Below are 14,758 nucleotides of genomic sequence, written 5' to 3'. Positions count from 1 at the left end.
GGCCCTGCTCTGTGTGTGACAGGGTACGGAGCCCCAACCCCCCTGATTGGCCCTGCTCTGTGTGTGACAGGGTACGGAGCCCCAACCCCCCTGATGGGCCCTGCTCTGTGCATGACAGGGTACAGAGCCCCAACTCCCCTGATGGGCCCTGCTCTGTGAGTGACAGGGGGCAGCGCCCCAACCCCATGATCGGCCCTGCTCTGTGCATGACAGGGGGTGGCGCTGCAACCTCCCCATTGACCCTGCCTTGAGTGTGACAGGGGGTGGTGCCCCAACCCCCCAATCGGCTGTACCCTGAGCTTGACTAGGGGTGGCATCCCAACCTCCCGATCCGCCCTGCTCTGTGCATGACAGGGGGCAGCGCCCCAACTCCCCCATCGGCCCTGCTCTGAGCCCAACCAGGGGTTGCACCTAGGGATTGGGCGTGCCCTCTGCCACCCGGGAGCAGGCCTAAGCCAGCAGGTCATTATCTCCTGAGGGGTCCCAGACTGTGAGAGGGCACAGGACGGGCTGAGGGACGCCCTCTCTCCCCCGAGTGCACAAATTTTTGTGCACTGGGCCTCTAGTATACTAATAATGGCTCAAGGTAACAAAACAGATTGCAGTTGATGGATAGAGATCAAAAGACCTTGTTACTTGAGCACTCTGGTTGGTAGGAAGGATTATATCAAGGACATTTGGGAATTGCCAGAGAAATGGGAAGAGGTAGAAGAACACATGTGGGTTCTTATGCAAGTTGAAGGGCTGGAAGTCAAACAGTAAAGACATTATTCCTGCATAGGAAGCAGAAAACTAGAAAAACCCTGTATGCCAAGGTTAGTCAGAGGATAGCCAAAGGTTACAAGTGTCTATTTCTGGCAGGTAGAATCATCTAGAAAATCACATCACACTTACTATGAGATATGAGAAATGTGAGTGACTGGATTTCATTATCGGTTGTGAAAATCAATGTCCTATGTCAAGGCTGAATGGAAAACACAGGTCCCACAAGTGTCTGTGTGAGAAGCACTGCCTTCCAGCCTCAAGAGAGCTGAGGTTTGGGGAGCAGGACACCAAAGACTCAAGAAATCTTTTGAAGTGATTGTAAATGGAACTAGTTTGTGGGGGGGTGGAAGGTGGGCGGGGGGGAGCTGAGCCCAGCAAAAGATAGAGCACAGCACTAATATGGCATAGGTACAAAAAGGGAGAAAGGGAGAAAAATTATAATAGCTGATATTTATTGAGTAATTACTATGTGCCAAGCACTTTACCCACATTAACTCTATCCTCATGCCATCCTGCAAACCGACAACATTACCTTCATTTTGCAGAGGAAGGAATTGAGACTGACGTCACTCAGATGGTAAGAGGCAGACTGAAAATTCTATTAATGTAGGTTCTGATTCCAAAGTGCAGACTTTAAAAAAAATGTTTTTATTGATTTTTAGAGAGAGAGGAAGAGAGATAGAACATTGATCTGCTGCCTTCTGCAGGCCCCCTACTGGGGATCCAGCCTGCAACCCTGCATGTACCTTGACTGGAAATCGAACTTGTGATCTCTTGGTGCATGGGACCACATTCAACCAATTGAGCCACATTGGATGGGCCCAAAATGTAGACTTTAACTGTTACTCATGGGAACAGATGAGGGAGTAGACCCAAGAAGATTATAAAACTACTAGAGGCCCAGTGCATGAAATTTGTGCATGGGGTGGGGGGAGGGAGGTCCTTCAGCCCAACCTGCACCCTCTCCAATCTAGGAGCTGTAAGGGGATGTCCTACTGATGGCTTAGGCCCACTCCGCATCGTTCTCTGCTCTCTGCAGGGCCTGGCTGCTTCACCGCTGTCCTCTGTCTGTGGGGCCTCAGGGTTTCGCCACTGCCTTAGTGATGAAGCCCCCATGCCCTCTGGGGGCTTCATCAGAGAGCTGTCTGCTCTCTGTCTCTGACTGCCGGGCATGGGGGCTTAACTGCTGCTACCACATGAAGGAAGCCCCCATGCTCTGCTGTCAGCTCTCTGTCTGCCGGGCATGGGGGCTTCACCCCTGCCACTGTGTGAACGAAGCTGCCATGCCCTGCTGTCCACTCTCTGTCAGCCCGGCATGGGGGCTTCACCGTTGCTGCCGCACAAAGGAAGCCGCCACTCCAGCGGCGGGGCTGAGGGGACAGGGTGCCGCCATCTTGTGGCTATGGGCGCTGCCATCTTTGTGGTGGAGTGACAGTTAATTTGCATATTACCTTTTTATTAGATAGGATATGTACCATAAGAGAATTTTTAAAAAAATATATACTCCCATTGGATTGAAAGAAAGAATAGGTAACTCCACTACTAATTGGTAATTATCTCTCATTAGTAGGATTATTATATAGACTCCTCTTTTTGCTTCTTTGTATTTTTTAAGTTTTCTATCATGAAAATGTATTGCTTTTAAAATAAGGGTGTGGGGTTTAAATGTGGAGGAGGTTTAGAATCCCAAACTCTTTGCCTGTTTTCAATAATTATCTGTCTTCTATGATAAGGTAAAGCCCTTGGCTGATTTGGCAATGGAGTATTTACTCAAAGATAATAAGACTCAGAGGACTAGAGACAACATCCAGAAGAGTTGTCAGTCCAAGACATAGAGCCAAAGAGCAACATCCCCATGAGCAGAAAAACAATCAGTCTCAGATCTGTATGGCTGTTATCTCCCTCTTGTGATTTCTCATCCCATGGATTACTCCAATGCTTGTATATTTATTTTTTAACACACAACAGAGGAGTTATTCTCCAAGTCTCCATCAGCTCAAGTATTAACAGCTTCCAGCTGAGAAAATATCTTTTCACTTTGCTTAGCCTAATCATTATTTTCTCCCTCCTACAGGAGTTTTGCTATCATATAAAGAATCACAATACACAATGCCATGTGGGTGATTTTTTATAAAGTTGCTTGTAGACTTACAGTGTATAATTTGGGTGTAAATGTATTTAAAGATATCACTAGTTTGGATTTTCTTTCTAGAAAGAAATACTTTGCCCTCTTCAGTCTTTGAAAGCCTATATGTAAATGTACCCAAACTAAGAAGCAGGAGAGAATTAAAAGGTGTTAGAACTTTCATCTTATTTCTTGATCTATCCTTTAAAAATAAAATTAAAGGGATGTGTAATTTTGTACTCAAAATTTTAAGTTGTCTAAAATGTAAAATTGTGTCCTACCACCTATGCAGGAATATGCTCCCTCTCTGACAGAAAAAGTCTTCTGAATAAAAATCTGAAATATTCAGAGCAGCCAACTCTTCCCCTAACACAGGATCCCTATAAAAAAATTGATTCAACTCTGATGTTGTGTTTCCTATGTCAGTTTCATTTATCATTTGCAAGTCTGCAATCACCAACTTACTGGTTTACAACTCCTTATTAGTGAAATAAGTCAAGAATACATTCTCTTTATAAGCCAGTTTCCTTTGCTTCAAATCACAAAAACAGCTTGTACCTATGCCCAGCAATCCAGATACCTATCTTGCAAAGGCATGCCTTTTGCCTTTAGGATATTAAAAGAGAAATGGCTTAAGCACATTTCTAACACACCAGTTAATAGGTAGTAACCCAAGACCTACTCTTCTATGTCTTGAGACACTTCTCTTAGTTCTCCAGCAATCTTTACTCTTCTCTGCTTTGTTTGACTTTTTTTTTAAATTAAAATACTTCTCAAAAAAAATACTTCTCAGAGAGGAATGAAAAGGAGCTCTATTTAATATTAATACTAATAAAAGCCTATGTGGTCATCACACCCTCACGCCGTGATGCACTCACACCACAATGAATGATCACCAGGAGGCTGCATGCCCAACAGGCACGTGCAGGTGGGCGGGGGTGTGACGCTGTGTATGCAGCGAGGATGCGGGTCCCACGGCTCCACGCAGTAAGTCTCTGGCTCCGGCCTACCTCTTTGGGACAATCCATTGAGGAGCCTACCTCTTTGGGGTGCTCAATCACGGGGCTCCTCCACTGTGAAAGGGCACAGGCCAAGCTGGGGGACCCCCCCCCCCCCCGCGAGTGCACAAATTTCATGCACCAAGCCTCTAGTAAGTGACTAATATCCCAAAGGGTTTCTATTCCCCTATCCTCTCTCGTACCCACTGTCCAATATGATACTACTTACTATGTAAGACTCAGAAAAGCCAGAATCCAAAAAGAAATGGTATCTTTTTTAAAATTACAGTTGATATGCAATATTAGTTTAGTTTCAGGTGTACAATTCCATAATTAGACATTTATATAACTTACTAAGTGGTCACCATAATAAATTTAATAATCAACTGACACCATATATAATATTATAATATTGTTATTGACTATATTCTTTATGTGTTTTTTTTACATTTTCATGATTATTCTGTAACTACCAATGTGTACTTCTAAATCACTTTACCTTTTCCACCCACCTCCCTAACCCACCTATCATCTGGCAACTATCAAAATGTTCCCTGTTACCTATAAGTCTGTTCTACTTGTGCATTTATTTTGTTTTTTAGATTCCACATGTAAGTGAAATCATCTGGGATTTGTAAAGACTTTGTAATAAGTCTCTGCCTGACTTATTTCACAGAGCACAATACCCTCTAGGTCTATCCATGTTGTTGCAGATGGCGAGATTTCATTATTTTTTAAGGCTGAGTCATATTCCATGGTATATATGCACCACTTCTTCTTTATCCATTCATCTGTTGATGGACACTTAGGTTGATTCCATACCTTGGCTATTATAAATAAAGCTGCAATAAAACATATGGATGTATGTGTATTTTTGATTTAGTGTTTTGGGTTTCTATGGATAGATACCCAGAAGTAGAATTTCTGGGTCTTTCTTTGTCTCTTGTTGTAGTCTTTGTTTTAGTCTATTTTGTCCGGTATAAGTACTGTTACCCCAGCCTTTTTTTCTCATTTCCATTTTCATGAAATACCTTTTTCCATCCTTTTACTTTCAGTCTGTGTGTGTGTGTGTGTGTGTGTCTTTCAATTTGAAGTAAGTCTCTTGTAGACAGCATATGAAAGGGTCTTGTTTTGTTATCCATTCAGTGAGCATATGTCTTTTGATTGGAGCATTTAACCCATTTGCATTGAAAGTAATTATTGATGAATATGTATTTATTGCTATTTTGTTGTTCATATTTTTATCTTTTTTTATTTCTTCTTAAAGAAGACCCTTTAACATTTAATATAATACTATTTTGGTGGTGATGAACTCCTGTAATTTCATCTTGTCTAGGAAGCTCTTTGTCTTTTTTTTAGATTCTAAATGATAGCTTTACAAGATACAGTAAACTTAGTTGTAGGTCCTTGCTTTTCATCACTTTGAAAATTTCTTGCCAATTTCTTCTAGCCTGTAAGATTCTGTTGAGAAATCAGCTGATAGTCTTTTTTAACATTAAAAGTGATTTATTAAAGTGATATTAAAACCTAAAAGAAGTGAAGGAACAAAACATGAAAACCTGATGTGAGAAAATAATATTTCCGTTAGAGAAAATGGGTTGGTATGTGTCCGGAATGACAGCTGAATTTTTTTTGTTTGTTTGTTTGTTTGTTTGTTTTTATTATTTTATTTTTCTAATTTTGTTTTATTGCTTAAAGTATTACAAAGAGTATTACATATGTCTCCTTTTTCCCCCCCTTGACATTCCCCCGGCCTCCCCTACCCCCCAGTGTCTTATGTCCATTGGTTATGCTTATATGCATGCATACAATTCCTTCGGTTGACCTCGTACCACCCCCCCCCCCAACTCTCCCCAGGCTTTCCACTGTAGTTTGACAGCTGAAGTTTTAATGACGCTCCCTTGTAGGTAACTAACTGCTTTTCTCTTGCTGCTTTTAAGATTCTCTCTTTGTCTTTAACCTTTGGCATTTTAATTAATTATGTGTCTTGATGTGGTATTTTTAGGGTTCATTTTCTTTTGGACTCTCTGAACTTCCTGGATTTGTATGTCTATTTCCTTCTCCAGTTAGGGAAGTTCTGTCATTTTTTCAAATAGGTTTTCTTTTTTTAATTTTATTTTCCTTTATTATTGGAAGTATTATAAATGTCCCCTTTTTTCCCCCCATTGACACCCTCCACCCTGCTCCTACCCCCTCCCCAGGTCTTCACTGCACTATTGTCGGTGTCCATGGGTTATGCATATATACATATAAATTCTTTAGTTAATCTCTTCCCACCCTGCCCCCTTCCCTCTGAGATTCATCAGTCTGTTGCATGCTTTTTATGTCTCTGGATGTATTTTGCTTATCGGTTTATTTTGTTCATTAGATTCCACATGTAAGTGAGAGCATGTGATACTTTGTCTTTCTCTGACTGGCTTATTTGGGTTTCCAATATCCCCATGATGCAAATGTTAGTGCACTTGAAGTTGTCGCAGAAGCTCCTTACACTATCCTCATTTTCTTGGATTCTTTTTGTTTGTTTGTTTTTTGCTGTTTTTGATTGGGTGTTTTCTGCTTCTTATCTTCTAAATCACTAATTTGATCCTCTGCTTTATCTACTTTACTATTGATTGTCTATAATGTATTCTTCATTTTAGTTCATGTATTCTTCATTTCTCATTGGCTCTTTTTTATGTTCTCTACCTCTTTGTTGAAGTTTTCACTAAGTTTCTCTAATCTTCCCCTAAGTTTATTGAGCATTCTTATAACAAGTGTTTTAAACTCTGCATCTGGTATACTGCTTATCTACATTTTGTTTAGATCTTCTGGAGTTGTGTTCTGTTCCTTCATTTGGGACATATTTCTTTATCTCCTCATTTTACCTGCTTCCCTGTGTTTTCTATGTATTCATTAGAGCTGCTACATCTCCCTTTCTTGGTAAAGTGGCCTTATACAGTAGGTGTTCTATAGGGCCTAATGGTGCAGCCTCCTCAGTCACCCAAGCTAGATGCTCCAGGTGCACCCCACCCCCACCTCATGTAGGCTGTTTGCATCCTCCTGTTGTAGTTGAGCTTTGATTGCTGTTGGCATGTCAATGGGAGAAATTTACCCCCAGGCAAATGGGCTGTGAGGACTGGCTGAGACTAATGTGGAGGATCTTCTATGTAGGAGCTGACCGCATGGAACAAAACTCACTACAACAGGACTCAGTTAACTGCCAAGTCCCCACCTTGAGTGGGTTGCCTGTGGAGCGGTTGAGTGGCACGGTCCATTGCTGTCCACTGGGTGTGCTGGCTCTGAGGCCTCCTGGGAGGTGCAAGCCAAGGTCAGCTCCTGCCTATATCCTGCCTGAGGACACCCAGCATGAGCTACAAAGTGACCATAGATGGCTTCTATTTGTTCTGGGCTTGGAGTTGCCCAGGAGAGGTCAAGCTGTAAACCAAGACTGGCTGCCTCTAGTCCCAGGCCTGGGGCCATATAGAAAAAGGTACAGGGTACACAGAGGCCAGATGCTGCTGTTTTTTTGTGTGCTTTTTAAATATATTTTATTGATTTTTTTACAGAGAGGAAGGGAGAGGGATAGAGTTAGAAACATCGATGAGAGAGAAACATTGATCAGCTGCCTCCTGCACACCCCTGACTGGGGATGTGCCCACAACCAAGGTACATGCCCCTGACTGGAATTGAACCTGGGACCCTTCAGTCCGCAGGCCGATGCTCTATCCACCGAGCCAAACTGACTAGGGCAGATGCTGCTGGTTTGAGAGATTTTAGGAAAGTCTGAAGTATGAGCCAAGACAGGCCATTTGTGTGGAAATGCCACTGGAAAGGGCTTGGATGGGCCTGCAAATTGGGTGGGTGGGGCCAGAGAGAATCACCAGGGTGGGGAAATAGTGTGAGCCAGGTTGATGGAGACTTAGATATGGTGTCTGCCTGCCGGCTCTGTGGGAGGAAGGCTCATCAAAGAACAATGGCCTATGCCAGCACTTCTGTCTGGGAGAAAGCTGCCCCTCCAACTCTCACCCCAGAGCCAGCACACCCAGATGCCAAAAAATTAATTTTCCCTGGCACCTTTTGAGCTCTGCCCTAGCACTGGAGCTCAGAGGGAGTGACTCTGAGTAAGTTCATGTGCAGGCCCTTTAAGAGGAAGGCCTGGGACTCTAGAAGCCTTCCATCTCAGCCACAATCTCTGCTATTTTTTCTGTGTTTTGTTTATTTGTTTGTTTGTTATTTTAAAGGATAGTTAATTGATTTTTAGAGGGAGGAAGGGAGAGAGACAAGGAGAGAGAAATGATGTGAGAGTGTAACATCAATCAGCTGCCTCCTGCATGCTGCATTCCTCCTCCCAGGGATTGAGCTCACAACCTAGGCCTGTGCCCTGGCCAGGAATAGAACCAGCAACATTTTATTACACAGGGCAATAACTGACCAACTGCGCCACACCAGCCAGGGCAATCTGCTGTTTTTCACAGCCTGAAGTGATGCAGGCTTCTTTTTCTGGCACTGGAACCCAGGGCTGGCAAACCTTTGATGGGCTGGGACCCCTCACTCTTCAGTGAGGAACTGCTCCTGCTGAGAAATCCCTCCTGATTTTTTAAAAAATATATTTTATTGATTTTTTTAAGAGAGAGAGAGATGAAGGGAAAGGGAGAGAGATAGAAACATCAATGAGAGAAAAATATCACATTTGTTGGCTGCCTCCTGCACACCCACTACTGGGGATTGAGTCTGCAACCTGAGCATGTGCCCTGACATGCATCAAACCAGCAACCCCTTGGTGCATGAGATGATGCTCAATCCACTGAGCAACACTGGCCGGGCATTCTTCCTGATTTTTAACTGCCACACCTATGTTTGGGACCAGCCAGTTCCACATCTCTACCCCTCCTACCAGTTTGGATGTGGCTTCTTTATATCCTTAGTTATAGGACTTCTGTTCAGCTATATTTCAGGTGATTCTGAATGATAGTTGTACTGTAGTTTAGTTATAATTTTGATGTGGTTGTGGGAGATACCAAGTACTGTGTTTATCTACATTGCCATCTTGACCAGAAGCTCCAATAAATGGTTTCTTTTCTTTTCTTTTCTTTTCTTTCTTTCTTTCTTTCTTTCTTTCTTTCTTTCTTTCTTTCTTTCTTTCTCTTCTTTTTTTAAAAATATATTTCTATTGATTTCAGAGAAAAAGGGAGAGGGAGAGAGAGAGGTAGAAACCTCAATGATGAGAGAGAATCATTGATCAGCTGCCTCCTGCATGCCCCCTCCTGGGCATCAAGCCTGCAACCCAGGCATGTGCCCTTGACCAGAATCAAACCCGGGACCCTTCAGTCTGCAGGCTGATGCCCTATCCACTGAGCCAAACCAGCTAGAGCAGGAATGGTTTCTCTGACTGTGGAATATCACAAATCAGACAGCCTGGAAGAAGACTCTGGGGAACCAAGAGGGATTTTGTACTCCAGACCACAGAAGATGTGACTATCTCAGGTCAGTGCCACTGTGATCCCATAGGAAGGGCAGGGAAGTGTTTATGTCATGGTACAAATTCAGTTTGTTTTTTTCGCTGTAAAATGGTTATAATAATAATATGGACCTCATATGGTTGCCATGAGAATTAAATGGGATAATGAATGGGAAGCCCCCAGCACATAAAAATCAATCAATAAGTGTTAGCTTGTTAGCTCTCTTCTTTGCTTTCTCTGTGTATTTATTCACCCATTCAATTAATATTCAATGAACCAGCTTCTTCCCAGATTTGAATCACTTCCCAGTGGTGCTATGAGTTAGAGCTTCAGGACATGCCTGGTCTCCTCCAGGCTAGTAAGATACAATTTAGTACCCTTAGCATAATGTACTAATTGGTCCCTTAGTGCCCTGAAAGAGTTAATGCACTATTGTAAGCTTTAATTTACCACTTCCTGACAAAATGAGTTTTGGTATTTTTTATACATAAGTCTCCTAGAATTATAGTACACAAATTTTCTCTCTTCCTCCCTTTGTCTCTGCCTCTTTCCCTCCCTCCCCCCATCCTTACTACCCCATCTTTCTCTCTGTCTTTATAACACACACACACACACACACACACACACACACACACACTCTACAACTCCTCAAGAACACTATGACAGGTTAGATGTTAGGATTAAAACAGTCTAATTAGAGTTTACTGAGTACTTTTTTTTATTACAAAAGCAACAGACTATAGAAAACTTGAGAAGTTCATAAATCTAAATAAGACATAAATCTTTCATAATCTTACAACCTCCCCACCACCACCACCACCAAAATATTTCTCAGGAAGTACTGCAAATATTTTGTTCTATTTTCTCCAAAACTTTTAAATTCTTATTTAATACATATGCCATAATTCACATAATGTCAAATATATTTTATGTACTATGTGTTACTTTTATAATTAAAATTGTATCATGAACATTTTTTCAAATCATTGAAATTTATTAAAATATTTTAACAACAACTAAATATCCTATTATAAGGACATTCCATGATTTCTTTAGCCATGACTATGAGTTTATCTATATAATAAAAGCCTAAGCGACCATTAAGGCGGAACGACCGGTTGCCATGATGCTCACTGACCACCAAGGGCAGATACTCAATGCAGAAGCTGCCCCCTGGTGTTCAGTATGCTTCCACAGGAGGAGCAGCTGCTCAGCCAGAATCCAGGCTCGTGGCTGGAGAGTGCAGTGGTGGCGGCGGGAGCCTCTCCCACCTTTGTGGCAGTGCTAAGGAGCAGTGAGCCAAGTGGTAAGGAGTGAGCAGGCAGGCAGTAAGGAGTGTGGGATCCAGGATTCTGAGAGGGATGTCCAACTGCCTGCTTAGGCCTGACCTCTGGGGGGATAGGGCCTAAGCCGACAGGTGGACATTCCCCGAGGGGTCCTGGACTGTGAGAGGGCACAGGTCAGGTTGAGAGACCCCCCCACCCCAGTGCATGAATTTCATGCCCCAGGCCTCTATTGTGTAATAGTTAGATAATTTCTTTTGTTTCTATAAATAATAAATAATATTGAGACATATCACTTTATACATACATTTTTTAATTTATTTCTGAATTTTCTTAGACTAGATTCTTATAAGTAAAATTATCAGACAAAAAGTATAAACATGTTGGAGGCTTGAAGAAGATTGTCAGATTGCTTTGCATACATCAGCAGTAATTGATGATCCCTTTTCATACATTTTAGCCCCTCCTGAGTATTTACACTAAACAATCTGTGTTGATCTGATAGGTAAAACATTAAATTTTATTTTTGTTTTAATTTGCATCATTATGATTACAAATGAGGTTGACCATTTATTCCTGTTTATTAGCCATTTGTTCTATCTGTTCTGTGAATTGTAGGTTTATGTTTTTGCCCATTTTATTAAGAATATTGAGATTTTTATTATCACTTAGATTAACTCATTATATATTAATATTTTCCCACTGTTTTATTTTTTCTCTGAAAATAATTGCTCACAGAAAAGGGCTATAGACCTCAAGAAAGCTAAGGTATTTTTCTTGTTAATAAATATATCCCACCAAAATATCAATAATGCATAGTTCCTTGGTTTGCATTTAAATTTTTATGATGTTCTCAACATAGAATTTGTAATTTTAAATATTAGAATCAATCTTTTCCTTTGCTATTATACTTATAGATTTATATAATCTTATATGTACTTCCATTACTTATATAATCCTTCTGAATCTGGGATAAGGCAAATATTTACCTCCCAGGGGCATGCCCATGCCTTACCCTTTCCCCTTCCATTTACCCGCCCCCTCCCAGCCCCAAGCATGTTACCATTAGTTTCCTCACTTCCAAGCTCCAAGGGCACTTCTTTCACCTCTGGAACTTGTTTCCTAAGCCCATTTCTTCTAGAAATTGCTTCTTCTACCTCTTTGATTTATCAAATAAATATTGTCTTACAAAAAAAATAATAAAATGTCTCCTAGTTTCTTAAAATGGTTTTATTTTTCATGTTTTACTTTCTAATGTATCTATAACTTACTGTATTGTATAGCAATAATATAAATTAATATCTCTCAAACACACATTTACAATGCCATTTATAAAAAAATCATCCCTTTCAATATCAATTTTCTATAAATTAGCATATATTTATGTACTGTACATTATTATTTTTATTCATTTGCCTATATATTGCTTCATCTTGTATTTTATAGTCCAGTAGGTATGGTCATTTCCCTTCCCACCCTTAAAAAGCTTTGTTTTTCAAAAATGTATCTTTTTAAACTATTCATTCTTTTAGCTAAACTCTAGAATTATTTGGACAAGTTATCAAAACTTCCATTACATACAAATCAATGAGCTAGTCCCCTTCCCAGTATTCCTTTCCCCTTTCTCTCTGCTAGTAGAGCCTCTGCTTTGTTTAAGGGGAGAATGGGCATGGCCTCTGATGATAAACTTATTTCCTAGACTCCCCTGTAATTAGACTGAACAGCGATTCCGCTTTGATCAATGGGGCAGTACTGGTTTAAAATTATGTCCACAGATTCTTTGCTACTCCTCTCTTCAAAAGTTGGAAGTGACAGTGTTTGTCTTTCAAGGCTAGTTCACAAAATAATGTGATTTCTGCCTTGTTCTCTCTTGGATCTCTTGTTCTGGAGGAAGGCAGCTCCCACGTTGTGAGAATAAAACATAGAAATTATGGAGAGGCTTATGGGATGGGTAAATGAGGCTTCCTGCTAACTGCCATCTTGGCAGTGAGCCATATCAGAAGTAAATGCTCCAGCCCCAGTTGGACCTTCATATTATTTCAGATCCTATCAACTTCCTAACTAGAATTTCATGAAAGACTCTGAGCCAGAGAAATTTAGCTAAGCTTCTATGGCATTCCTGATCCATAGAAACTGTAAAATAATAATTATTTATTAGTCTTTGCTTTCAGCTGATTAACCCCATGAAGTATTCTTATTGTTATTGTCATTCTTTTGACACTGATTTGGGGAAGGAGGGATTAGTTGTTCCACAGCAATAGCTAAATAATACGGAGGCATAAGCATAAGTCTTCTGGGGACTCTACTTTTCCAGATAAATGGTAAAGATATGTCTGGAATCCCTCTGTTTTCCTTTTTTACTCCTTAAATGTAGATGTGATACTTAAAGCATAGCAGCCATTTTGCATCCATGAGACAACAAGCATGAGTATGAAAGTTGGTACATAAAGGATGATGAAACAGAATGAATAAACTGAATGTCTAAATACATTGCTAAGCAGTTGGATCAATAGCAACACTAGCTGGTAAATAAGTTTTAAAAGTAGCAAATACAGTATGCATGTATCTGTCCAATTTTCCCAACACCATTTATTGAATAGACTATCTTTATCCCATTTTATGCTCTTGCCTCTTTTGTCAAATATTAATTGACCATAAAAGCATGGGTTTATTTCTGGGCTCTCTATTCTGTTTCATAGATTTATGTGTCTATTTTTATGCTAGTACCATGCTGTTGTAATTACTATGGCTTTGTAGTATAGTTTGATATCAGGTAGCATGATTCCTACAACTTTGTTCTTCTTTCTCAAAATTGCTGTGGCTATTCAGGGTCTTTTGTGGTTCCACATAAATTTTTGGACTATTTGTTCCAATTCTATGAAATGTGCCATTGCTGTCTTGATAGGAACTGTGTTGAATCTATAAAATGCTTTGGGTTGTTTGGACATTTTAATTATGTTAATTCTTCCTATTCATGAATATGGGATATGCTTCCACTTATTTGTATTTTCTTCAATGTGTTTTATAATTGTCTGAGTACAGGACTTTTACATCCTTGGTTAAATTTATTAATAGGTATTTTATTTTCTTATGCAAATGTAAATGGGATTGTATTCTTAGTTTCCCTTTCTGATAGTTCATTATCTATCTATATAAAAGGCTAATACGCTAAGTGTCTGACCATCCAACTGGTCACCATGATGCACACTGACCACCAGGGGGCAAATGCTCAATGCAGGAGTTGTCGTGATGTGCACAGAGAAACGGCACCCCAAACTTGATGCCCACAAAGCAACACTTGGCTTTCCCCCAGTGGGACACAGGCCTGGCCACCACCCCAGAGTGACAGCCCACCAAATCACAGCTCACGATGCCAAGACCCCATGGCACAAAATGCGGCCAACAGCCCAGCCCAGCCCAGCCCAGAAACTGTGGCTGTGGATGCCAGTAATGACTTCACATTTTTGTTGACATTCCAAAGCAGAAATTGTTGACAAACTATGTCTGAAGACCAACTATTGCCACAATGTACCTCTGAAGCTGAAAGAAGCCGACGTCATCAACAGAATGTATCTGGAGACCAACTACTGGCACAACGTACCTTTGAGGCTGAAAGAAAGCGACATTGTCAACAGAATCTGTCTGAAGAACAGTCATCGGCAAATATTACCAATACTGGTAAGAACTGCCTTCATAGCAAAAATGAGGTAAATGAGGATACAATCATTGAACACAGTTGTGGTGGAATGACTGTTACATGTCAATTTTGCTTATCCCTAAATTTCTCCGATGAAAAAACATCTGATAGAAATTTTACTTGATTTTGTAGCAAAGGCAAAGTTTCTCCAAATGACATAAATTTTCCAGAATTACCAGCATATTTTTAAAAAATTAATGATGAACGAATATTTTCACAGTAAAAATTTCATGGAAAATATTCATTCAATAAATAGTGCTTTTGCTTCAGTGGGTGCAAATATTGCATTATCATCAGGATATGGGCCATACTGTTTTACACTAGGGGCCTGGTGCACAAAAATTTGTGCTCTCGGGGGGGTCCCTCAGCCTGGCCTATGCCCTCTTGCAGTCTGGGACCCCTCAGAGGATGTCCACCTGCTGACTTAGGCCCGCTCCCTGGGGGATCGGGCC

This window comes from Myotis brandtii, unplaced genomic scaffold (assembly GCF_000412655.1).
Source record: "Myotis brandtii unplaced genomic scaffold, ASM41265v1 scaffold121, whole genome shotgun sequence".
NCBI lineage: Eukaryota > Metazoa > Chordata > Mammalia > Chiroptera > Vespertilionidae > Myotis > Myotis brandtii.
The sequence above is the reverse complement of the archived record's forward strand: the minus strand, read 5'-3'. Positions refer to the sequence as shown.